The sequence below is a fragment of the Schistocerca gregaria genome, chromosome 4 (assembly GCF_023897955.1).
Source record: "Schistocerca gregaria isolate iqSchGreg1 chromosome 4, iqSchGreg1.2, whole genome shotgun sequence".
Taxonomy (NCBI): Eukaryota; Metazoa; Arthropoda; class Insecta; order Orthoptera; family Acrididae; genus Schistocerca; species Schistocerca gregaria.
The window spans coordinates 577,432,493-577,445,278 of record NC_064923.1 but is presented as its reverse complement, the minus strand read 5'-3'; positions in this window follow the sequence as shown (position 1 = coordinate 577,445,278).

Sequence of the window (12,786 nt, the reverse complement as noted above, 5' to 3'; positions counted from 1 at the left end):
CCTTCTTTTATTTACACTTACAACAAATTAGGTCAAGCGACTCTTAAGGAAATACGAGTGATCTATTCTGCGTGACTAAATTGTGCTGTTACTGTAACGGCTTTCCCTTCTAAGGCTGAAGAAGAATATATGTGTGGTAGGAAATTTGATTAATTTACGTGACAGACGATTGGTGACAGTTGCTCTCACTAATGTTTAACAGTTTGGAATCAAAGAGCTCTTTCAATTTCTGTGGCTGGCAATTTTTTGGCTTAAGACAACATAAGACTTATACCAGTTTGCATATTGTTTTTGTAATGAGCACGTAAGTGTGGGAGGCAGTTAGCACTTCCAACTGCTGGGCCCCAGCACGCCACCCTCACACAACAATTAACTTACGAAATGCACATTTCAGTACCTAACACGAATACTTCATATCAGCAATTAGTCCACTCATTACTGTTCCATTCCGGTACATCATCATCTCTGTCCAAACCTAGAATGTCTAATGAGATCTATTCCTCTTCTTCGTTACTGGACGCATTCTTGGACTGTTTTCTTGCACACTTATGCTGCGAACCTTTTGACCTTAAGCAGCACTGTGTTGACGACTTCCTCCACATTGGCATTTTAGACAAATTTACGTTTTATGACCACAATTATGATGGATACATTCATTCTAGAGTTTACGTAGAGACAAAAATTTCCAGTTTGTATTCGTTTACCACATTCGTTATCACCTCTTGTTCACATAACCGCAACTTTGATCGCAAGCACTACAGTTCCCAGTCGTGTAGGCTGGTCGTTGTGCCATGTTTTCGAGATTTCAACATGATAATGCAAGACCGCCTTTTGTCCATGTTTCTCGCCTGTCTATATATAGAATTTTTTCGCCGGTTGCCATGACTGCCATATTCTCCAGATCTCTCACTGCTTGCGAATGTCTTGTGGTGTGCTGCCGGGATACTGACTCGCTTCCTAACCCCATGCAGATTCCTAAACCCACACAGACAGTCCTCAAAAACTGTGATTGATAATTTTTGGTAGCTATGAAAATACTTCTAACATTCAACAAGAAAAACATGTGAGGCATCCAACAGGTAATAGTAAGTATTTGAAGAGTTCATATATCAATTACGTATCTTAAAGTTCACAATCACAAATTTTCAATACTATCTGTATGCTTTTGGCTAGGTGAAAATATTTTATACCTTTCAGTTCGATTGAAAAACGTCGGATATTAAAATTTTGTTTTTATTTGAGTAACTATTTTCTATTCTGTAGTCTTCGTAAGAGAACTTTTTATTTATTTACCATCATCGATACGTTACTACGTTAATGGAGTACTAGTTTCGGCAGCGTAAATTGCTATTTTCAGATGTACAGAAGAAAATACGACAAAGATTACAAGCTTCAAGCAATATGAAACCATAGGAATACATACAGAAAAACTCAATGTACAAAAATTTTAATTACCCATAAATCCATGCAAAGGTAGCTATATAACAGAATGATTTACACCTCTCGGTCAAAATAACAACGCACAAAGTGTTGTATGATAACATTCGTCACAAAATTCTGTTAATATGGACGGATACAGTTCAAAGTCTGAATACAACAATGAATATATCTAATAAGTAAAATTAAATGAACACATATCTTGAAAGTTGAGACGTTAGAATAACATGCCAGTTGTACAACTACGCTGTATTTACAATGTGCATTTTATGTGGCACGTACAAATATGTAGGTGCCACATAATGTCGTTTCATTCTTTAGTGCCATGTTATCTTCGACAGAATAAAAGACGACTAGACGTAGAGTATAACGGAAATGCTAAGGCATGAAGGGTACCAGTAGACGGCGGTCCGCACCACATGACATCAGCCAGAAATGCTGTAATGATGCCCCAGACTGGGACAACATTAATATGAACAAAGCTAACTGAACATCAATATAGTGCATGAAGTATTGACTCATTACTCCATACAAGAAATATAACAGAAACGCCATTACAGGAAAATTACACAGTCGATATTTACAGAGTAACAAATAGGATTTGGTCTTACTAGACGGGGTTTTGCTGCAAGTGAAGGATGACAGACTTAACACTTGTGGAATAGGAACATGTGTAACGAGCTGCCAAACATCATAGGTTAATAATATAAAATACATTTCATGTATAAAAGTTATTTTTAAACATATACCAGTCAAACAATATATTTAAAAATATAATTTTGTTTATTAAATTTACATCTTTACATGACTGTGCTGTCACTGTGTGAATAAAACTATAGTTGCTTTACAACCATTAAATACTGTTTCCGAAAATACACAGTGTTATTAGCTATATGAGACTCGTTAAAGACGTTACACTTATCGGCCGACTTTGTTGTACAACACAGTGATATTTTACTTTCATCTCTTGAATAAGTCGGCATTATTTATTATATTTAGTGATCGTGACAGTATCAATTACTGGGTTTATGAGTTAGACACAAATCAGTACATTGGGTTTTAAGTATTCTTATAAGAAATGCAACATATTAAAAGGAAGAGTCTTTTACACAACATTCGATCACTTAACAGTAATATTCTGCAGCGTCCTGACAATCGGACGAAAGCGTACACTATTTGTTCGTCAAAGCATTAGCATGCTGCTGGATATTACTCTTATTGTGTGCACCTTGTACCTAGTCGTAAACAGACCTTTCGTTTCCCGGGACAGTATGGCACACGACTGAAGAATGCTGCCTTAAACATCAATACATTTTTTAACTAGTTTTTAAAATATACAGATTTTACTCATCATATAACTGTGTAACTGAAGAATTAACAAAATCCTCGAAATAGCTTTAATATATTATGCATAACTTAACCGCGTAGAGTCTCTTACTTGCAAACGCTGCCAAAAACACAAGCGTATCTCTCACAACGACAAAAACAGTAGAATGTGACTAAAACTACATTAGTCGATCTCTAATGCTTGTTCCTTCACGAGACCGTAAAATCGGTCCTTAGATTCAAACACAGTCTATGTAACCTCATGTGTTCCTTGGTATACTATCCACCATGTAGAACAGTCTCCCCTATACATGTTTAGTTTCAGCATTGCTACCATATAAATGTTTATAAATACGACATTTTCTTAAATTTTACGTCTATTAGCATAAATTTTTCAGTGCTATTCACACAACTACATTTAAAACTAAGTGATTCTTCCAGCTACCAGCTTTTAAATAAAAAATCGCCTGTGCAATAGGAGGAGACCTTTGACAAAATGATTTCAGGATAGATTTAAAAGATGCTTTTACTACCTGCAAAGTATGTTGTTGGTAAATCACCAAAATTTTTCGCAGTTGCTTATTGAACTCCTTATTGAGGTATTGATGGCTTTAATAACGAGAAATGAAGGACATTTTATCTTCTAGTGGTGAAGGTAAGGACAACCTCGTTCTTAAACGATTACAAGATTAGCCATGGATATCATGAGCACAAATATCGTACTTGTATTTACGGTTTAAACGGAATGTTTTCGATAAAATGATGATAGCAAAATCGAATTGAAGCCATTGTTTCAGGATAATGCAATGGATCTGTAAAGGAAACTGCATACACGACGCTAGTTGAACAATTTTAAACTATTGTTTCCGTGTTTGGGGTCCTCTTCCAACAATGCGAAGAATTCACTGGCACGCTCATACAGTTGTGACAGGTATAGCCCATACAAAAGTGTAATAGAAGTACTCGAAGAGTTCGAATGGAACTCTTGGAAGAATGGAAACGTTGTCGCGAAATCTGTTGGATAAAACTGGACAACGAGTATTCGATGACATAGCGTGACCATCTTGCTGATACAATGATGTACCATTCGTGGAGCCTGCCCGGCTAGCCGATCGGTCTAACGCGCTGCTTCCTGAACGGGGTGGCGTGCCGGTTCCTGGCACGAATCCACCGGCCGGATTAGTATCGAGGCCTCTTGTGCCAGCCAGCCTGTGGTTGGTTTCTACGCGGTTTTCCATCTACCTTGGCAAATGCGGGCTGGTTTCCCTTATTCCTCCTCAGTTACACTGTGTCGGCGATTGCTGCGCGAACACTATTTCTAAGTACGCGTTCACTATTACTACTCTACCATGCAAGCATTTGGAGTTACACTCGTCTAACATAAGACGAACCAGAGAGGGGAGGGAGCCGGGTGAGGTCTGCTCTGGGCCGAACCGCACAATAACCCTGGGTTTATGTGGGGCGGCGGTGGGGTGGGTGGACTGCTGTGGCCTGTTGTGAGGTTGTGAACTACTGAGGGCTGAGGCGGGACGAAGACTCTCCGTTGTTTGTAAGTCCTCAGTTTAATATGGTTCAAATGGTTCTAAGCACTATGGGACTTAACATGTGAGGTCATCAGTGCACTAGACTGAGAACTACTTAAACCTAACTAACCTGAGGACATCTCACACATCCATGCCCGAGGCTGGATTGGAACCTGCGACCGTAGCAGCACCGCAGTTCCGGACCGAAGCGCCTAGAACCGCTCGTCCACCGAGTCTGGCGTCCAGTTTAATACATACATATCATTCGCGGAAATCACCATAGTAAGACGAGAGAAATTAGAGCGTTTAAGGTTAGAGCGTGTAAGACTAGAGCGTGTATAGAGTTATCAAATCACTAATAGTGATACGATGTACTCTCCGCCAGTCATGGTACAGTGTTTTCCTCATTTGTGTGGCAATATTGTCCGTAGTTACATTACAATTACTTATGGTATTTTTGTTTTGTCGTTGCAACAACAAAAATGTGTTTTTTTTTCACAAGCGCGTTTTCGTTTATTGAGGTAAAGGATCATCAGTGGTGGTGATTTTCGCTTGGTTTGTAGCTTACATCGGGAAAAGCTGTTTGCTAGCACATCATTGATTGTTTTCTGCTTTAAACACTGATAATTTTGGTCTAATTTTTAGTTCTTCTACAGCACAATGCATTTCTTGTGTTTTTCACAGCACCTTTTTTTTTATACAAATTACTGTGTGTAAAAGTGGGCTGTGAAAAACACGAGAAACGCATAATGCTGTAGAGCAACTACAAATTAGACCAAAATTATCAATGTCTAAAGCAGAAAACTGTCAACAATGTGCTAGCAGACTGCATTTCCAGATGTAAGCGAGGAATCAAGTGAAAATCACCACCACTATCGATGTTTCTCCTCAATAAATCGAAACGCGTCTGGTGAAAAATACCACGCACTTTTGTAGTTGCAATGACAGAAGGAAAAGATCCTCAAGAACTGTACATTGTGTTGCGGAGCAATATGCCGATATAGATGTAGATCGCCGCTGTCCGTGACTGGCGATGTTGTGGCTGCTACTACATTTTAACTCTTGAAGTAGTAGATTCAAATTCTGGACCTTCACCTTCGATCACACTACTTGCAATAAACTTCTCCAGTTCGCGGAAACCGTCTGTATAGACTGGCTTCTCCACTTTTAGCATGACAGAGGAGCCGAAAATCCCCTTCCAGCGAACCAGCAGAATTAGTTGGAAACGCGGGTTTTTGTTGGTTGGAGTACGTGGAAAAGTTGCAGCCAGTGTGCGAGGCATTTTTCCGGAATAGCGCAATAGCACGGTAATGCTGCCGATTTTCCGTGGAAGAGCCGCGGCCTGCTGCACGCGTAGTCTACACTACAGGGGAACAGGACCACAACGACAAGCCACGTATCGGCGAAACCATCAGCGGCAGACGAGCAAACGATTGCTGCCCGCACGTGTTGCTACAACAGCAGCCACTCACACACACACACATACACTCGCGCCGACGCACGTCACGTTCCGTGCAGAGCGTCTGCACGTCGTGATACGGTATTTTTTAATCTGTCATGATGCATCTGGGAACTCTGCAATTGTATTTTAATCGATTACACTATAATTGCTGGTTTATATCAGAAGTATAAATAGGGACAACTGGTCTTGACACTTCAGGGTCCTCCTCAGATTAAACCAATCACAGCCAAATGCGATTCCTTTCATACTTCTACACTGTACAAATCTGAACCCATGTAATACAGTTCTAAGCTTTAGAATGGACTGCGTTTTGCGGTGATCTGAAGAGCAATATCTGAGAAAGACCGGACTAGTTATCAATTAAAAGTACGTTAGATAGTTTTCCATACAACATAGGCACGATAAAAATTATGTGTAAAGTGTCTACAGAACAAACAAAGAAGTTATACTTTCATTAAAAAGAAAGCGAAAGAAAACATTTGGACTCCAATGCGTGCTCTTTTAATAAGTTGTTCCCGTTGTAAAAAATTTTACTCTTTCCACGGAGGACTTTATTCCATATTTTCTGCTGTCTGACTTGAGCTCCTTAGATTATTATATGTTACAAATTTGAGTCTTGTAATTTATGTTATTTTCTTCTGAAGAAGATACACTCAGTGCTATCGAAACATTATCAAGGTTTCAGCAATAAAGATATGCAAACGAATAGCTATATAATTTATACATTAAAATTTATTTACGGTTGCTGCTGTCAGTCAAGACTAATATATATTTATCGTGAATATTCTTCCCGGCTTGTGCAAAGTAACAAACACAGTTTCGATCCTGCAGGCACTGCCAATCAAGACGTAAGCGTATTAAAGACATTAGTTACCTGTGGGCAAGTTAAAAATTTATGCCAAACTGGGATTCCAAACCAGGTGTCCCACTCACCAGGCAGAAGCGCTGCCAATTGTGTATCCAGGCGCAGTGGTAACCGCAGCTGAACGGACTGCGCCAGGACCGTTCCCGCAAGAATCAGATTCTCACCTTACACAAAATGTTACTGATGTAGTACCGCTGACACTAGCCACATTACTCGCAGAATTTTGCCGGTTTCTATAAGAGTTTGGGCTTTGCGTGGATCCGCACTGAAGGAGTAACTGGCCATCATTGCGAGTTATAGACATAGATATCTACAAATTTCGCAATTGTTCTTTTTGGCAGAAACAGCTGAAATAAACTTTTAGCAGGTCAACTATATGGCTTTCCAATTTAAGTTTTCATCAATAGACAACTAAAGGACTCTCAACTTTCTGCCCCTTTTAATATGTCGTTTTGGAATATTAGATTACTAGTAGACAAGCTATTTTTGGTAGTTTAAAATTGGATAAGCTTTGTTTTTTCAGAGTTTAAGGCTTGCCCGTTTGTGATTTTTGCAAAACGAGTCAACAACATTCAAGAAATCATTGTGATCTATTTTCTGTGTTGTTGATTCTTTGTTTGGTTTCACAACAACGTTTGTGTCATCTGGAAACAGAACTAATTTTGCCTCCTGTTTCAAATAAAATGTTAGATCATTAACACAAATCAGTAACAGGGTGGTGGGCTAATATCGTACCCTTCAAAACTACCAGCCTAATGTAAACAACGTGGCAAAATGTGATGTTGTCGCCGTTACCAATCCAAAGACTGGTTCGTAGGAGCTCTCGGCGCTGGACTGTCCCGTGTAGCGCTCATCATATCTGCACAACTACGACAATCTGTATCGTCTGCAGTGTCCTTACTCCATTCGAGGCGTGGTCTTTCTCTACAATGTGTGCTGTCACCCATTCTTTACCTTCGTCACGTTGTCCCATTGATGTACTTTTCCACTAGCTCGATTCATTACCACCTCATTAGTTGTCAGGTTTAGCCATCTAATGTTCAACACTGTTGTGAAGGGCCACATTTTAAAAGCTTCTGCTCTGTTGTCTGAACTAATAAATGTCTACGTTTCACTCCAGCAGAAGGCTAGATTCCTGACAAATACCTTAGGAAATGAACTTCCTGAGAAATTTGTGTTTGATTTTAACAAAGTCCCCATCTCTAGAAACGTTTTCTATTGCAAGTCTCAGTTTTGTATCGTCCCTCTGCTTAGGCCATAGTCACATATTTGCTGCCCAAATATGCCATCTATTACTCTCAATGTCTCATTTCCTACTCTCATTTCCTCAACTGCAACTTATATAATTCGAGTAAATTCTATCACAAATGTTTTATATCTGATGATGTTTGTCTGACATCATCTTTGCAATATACTATCCATTCTGTTCATTTGACATCCAAATCGTTCACTGTCTCGGACAGGACCACGATGTGTTCGGCCAAACTCAAAATTTAATGCCCTTTCTAAATTTCTCTCTGCTTTCTTTTACTGCTTTCTCAACGCACAAACTGAATAACACTAAAACGCTGGGAACAGACAGAGGCATTGCTTCTCAGCTACTACTTTCCATTAATATATTTCCACTTTTGTAATTGTAGACTGTTTTCCGTACCAGTTGTGTATAACCTTCGGTCACTGTATTTTATTCATGCTATTGTAGTAATTTGGAAAAATATATCCCAGAGAGCGTTGTTGTAAGCTTTATTTAAATTTATATATGCTATTAACGTATTTTCTGTCAACATGGCTGTACAGTACAACGCAATTAAAGAACGGCATCACGAAAACATTTATTAACGGGCAGTTTGTTCGATGAAAAGTCACGTTTCATTGACCTAAGCTATAAACGTAGATTAACCTTCCCATAACCTATGTTCTCTTAGAAGTAGGAGGGCTAGCAATGACCCGTGTGGTTCTACGTTTCTCCAGAATCAATATTTAAATTTCCTGAAATCTGCAACTGCCAGTGCAGTATAGTATCGCAAGTCAGTATTTGTCAACCATGATTTATTAAAACTGATCGTTGGGGAATGTTCACAATATTGAGCACGTGCCTTCCTTGGTATTGGAATACGTATATGCTTCGTAAAATAATATAATGTTTCACCTTGGTCGTGTGTGTTAAACATCAGATGGAACAGTTTTTTCATGCCTACTGCTACCAAAATTCGAAATAACTCTGATGGTTGTCGCGTACTCCAGATACATCCTTCGATTTAGTTCTTATAGGTACTAGAGGTGTGAAACTGTCACAAGATTCTCATAACAGTACAGTGAAAAATAATGTTCATATATTGCATCAGAATATTAGGGGATTAAAAAACAAAGTATATGAGCTTCTTGTTTGTTTAAAACATTTAGAAACTGTGGATGGAATAGATGTACTATGCCTGTCTGAACATCATATAGTCACAGGTATGGAAATGGTAAATGTAGGTGGGTATAAGCTTTCAGAATATGTAAGTAGAGACTCTGTGGAGAGGGGAGGGTTTGCCATATATGTTAAATTCTGTAATAATGTGTAAAATATGGAAACTACAAAATTTTATGTAGAGCAATATACAGAAACATGTGCATGTGGGATTAAACTAAATAATGGCACTTCTATAATTGTAGCCATGTGTAAGACCACGTTGGAAAATTTTCAACAATTTTTGAAATATTTGGATTATTCGTTGTACTCTCTGTGTCAGACACAGGAAAGCGAATTATTGTTTGTAGGTATTTCAATGTGGAATTCCTGAAAGAGTCTGAGAGAAAGCTAGACCTTGAAGTATGTCTTGGTTCTTTCAATTGGAAATCAGTTATTGATTTTCCTACTCAGGTGGTACAGGAAATCAACACACTGATACATAATATTTACATGGACCAGGACAAATGTAATCAAATCAAAACTTTTCCTGTTAAGAATGGTCTATATGATCATGATGCACAGCTAGTTACAGTAGATGATGTAGCTCCATACAGTACTGTAAAACAGTCGTCCAAAATAGTGCATTCGATTAACGAGTTAACTATTCATCATTTTAGGGAATGCTGGCAAAAGTTAGAGTGCGATTAGGTGTACAGGGAACATAATGCTAACTTAAAATTTAACCTATTTCATTATACCTTTGTGAGTATTTTTGAAAACAATTTCCTTAAGATTACACTGAAATATAATTGTAAGAAACCAAGTAAAAAGCCATGGCTTAATAAAGGGATACAAAATATCTTTTAAAAAGAAAAGGGAACTGTATCTTATAGCTAGGAGGAGTAATGATCCCAAAACAGTGAAACATTATATAAACTAGTGCACTGTATTAAGAATAGTTATGGGAAAGTGCATAAGCATGTACATTATGTCTGAGATTACCACATCTGATAATAAAATTAACACAATTTGGGATATTATTAAGAGGGAAACAGGGCAACTGAGAGCACAGGAAGACAGTATTTCTACCAAACCCAATGAAAAGTTTGTTAACAAGAAGTCAGACGTAGAAAAAATTTTTAATAATAATTTTTTAAGAGTTGTAGAGAAAAGTGGATCCAGCTATGCATTAAAAAATACCAGACAGTATATGGAAGAGGCAGTACCTATCTCACTTCTGACAGCTTTATGCAAATTTCTTGAAAAGGTAATGTATTCAAGAGTAGTATCATATATTTGTAACAATGAGGTAGTAACAAAATCTTGATTTGGTTTGCAGGAAGGCTTTTCAACAGAAAATGCTATATATGCTTTTAATGAGCAAGTATTAATTCCATTGAATAAGGGAATATCACCGATTGGGATATTTTTGATCTCTCAAGGGCTTTTGATTGTGTAAATCATGAAATTCTTCTAGAGAAGCGAAGTATTAGGGTATGAATAGGAAAGTGCACAAATGGTTTGACTCTTACACAACTGGAAGAATGCAGAAGATTGAAATTAATAGTAAGATAGTCTGCAAAAACCAGAAGAGCCCTCTATCTTGGGAGGTATCAAGAATGGTGTCAGGCAGGGTTCTGTCATGGTTCTCTTATTGTTCTTAATGTATATTAACGACTTGCCACTCTATACTCATGACGATGCAAAGCTAGTTCTTTTTGCTGACGATACAAGTATAGTAATCACACCCCACTAGCAAGAATCAGATGAGGAAACTGGAAACAATATCTATCAGAAATTATTACGTGGTTCTCTGCAAATGGACTCTCACTAAATTTTGAGAAAACACAATTTATACAATTCTGTACAGTAATTGGCATAACACCAATGACAAGTATAGACTATGAACAGACATCTGTTGCTGAGGCAGAATACTAAAAATTTCTTGGTGTGTTCATTGATGAGAAATTGAATTGTAAGAAACACATCGATAATCTGCTGAAACGGTTAGGTTCAGCTACTTATGCTATTATGATTATGGCAAATTTTGGTGATAACCATATCAATAAATTAGCCTACTATGCCTATTTTCTTTCACTGCTTTCATATGGTATCATGTTTTAGGGAAATTCGTCATTAAGAGAGAAAGTATTCGTTGCAAAAAAGCATGTAATCAGAATAATAGCTGGAGCCTACCCAAGATCTCCTTGCAGACGCTTAGACCAGGAACTCAGGATATTCACAATACCTTCGCAATATATATATATTCACTCATGAAATTTGTCATGTCCATTCAAAAATAACAACAAAGTACATAGCTACAACATTTGAAGAAAGGATGATCTTCACTATTCTTGATTAAATCTCACTTTGGCACAGATAGGGGTGAATTATGCTGCCACAAAAGTCTTTGGCCATTTGCCAAATAAAAATTAAAAGCCTGACAGATAGCCAAACAACATTTAAAGGCATATTAAAGGAATTTCTAAACGAGAACTCCTTCTACTCAATATATTATTTCTCAGATATGAAGTAGTAACTGTAAAAATTACAATAAATTAATTATTTTATGTAAAGACAACGTATGTTAGATTGACAAGTTCCACATCATTACAAAATGTCGAATTCATGATGTATGGAACAAGGATTAATGCATGTTTGTATGTATGTAAAGTACTGAGTCAAATTATCTATTGTCTTCGCTTCACCTAATTCCTCTTCCCTTTCTCTAATAACCCCTCAACTTCGTTTCCCTTGTACAGTCCTTCTATACATTCCTTTCACATCGTAGCGTTCTTTTTTTTTGGATTAATATTGACTTCAATTTCTACTGTTTCATTTCATACTGGCACTTCTCATTTCTCCAAGGGGCCTGTTTACTTTCTTCTGGTGTGACCTGTCTTTCAGATAGTCATGTAGGTTTCCGCAGTTTCTTACTTTTCCTCTAGACAATAATGCTTTGACATTTTACACTTTCTGTCAGTCTCACTTTGAGTCGCCTGTGTTCCGCTTTAGACACTTAATTTGCTGTATTTTGATATTTTCTTCTTTCATCAGTTAAATTCAATATCTAATTTGTTATACAAGAACTTCTATTGAGTCTTCTCATTACCCCTGTTTGATCCTCAACTGCCTTCACTTTTTCATCTCTCATAGCTATCCATTACCCTTCTAATGTATTACTTTCCTCTATTTCAGTAAACCGTGAAGTAATGCTCTTTTATAAACTTTCAGCAGTATCTGACTCTTTCAAATTAGGCTAGTCCCATCTCCTTAATTTTCTAACTTTCTGCATTTTCTTCAATGCAATATTAAGCTCATAACTATCGAAAGATGGGCAGAGTAAACATTTGTGTACAGGAATTATTTGCTGTTTGAGATCTAGTTTTGAGATCCACACCTGATCGAAAAGTTTCGTATTACGAATGATGTCACCAGGTCTCTGCCACACACACAGCATTTTTTCAGTAGCAATTAAACTGAGCTCTATGCATAATTCGACCACTCGATGGCACCTTTTGTTCCTTTGTCCCATCATTATTGAATCTATGAAGGAGAGCAGTCCGTGTAGGTGTGTGTCTGTAGTGATATCACTTTTTAAATGTTTATGGTTCATGTGTTATGGAGTCATGAAATTGCTAGCTACTTTCTGATCATAACAATTCCTACTATACTCCCAGGCCAGTTAAATATCTTCTTTATTTGCTATTTGAGTGGGCCATTATTGCTAATAAACGTTATTGGTATACAATAGGCTGAATATTCCTTGTCTTATAGT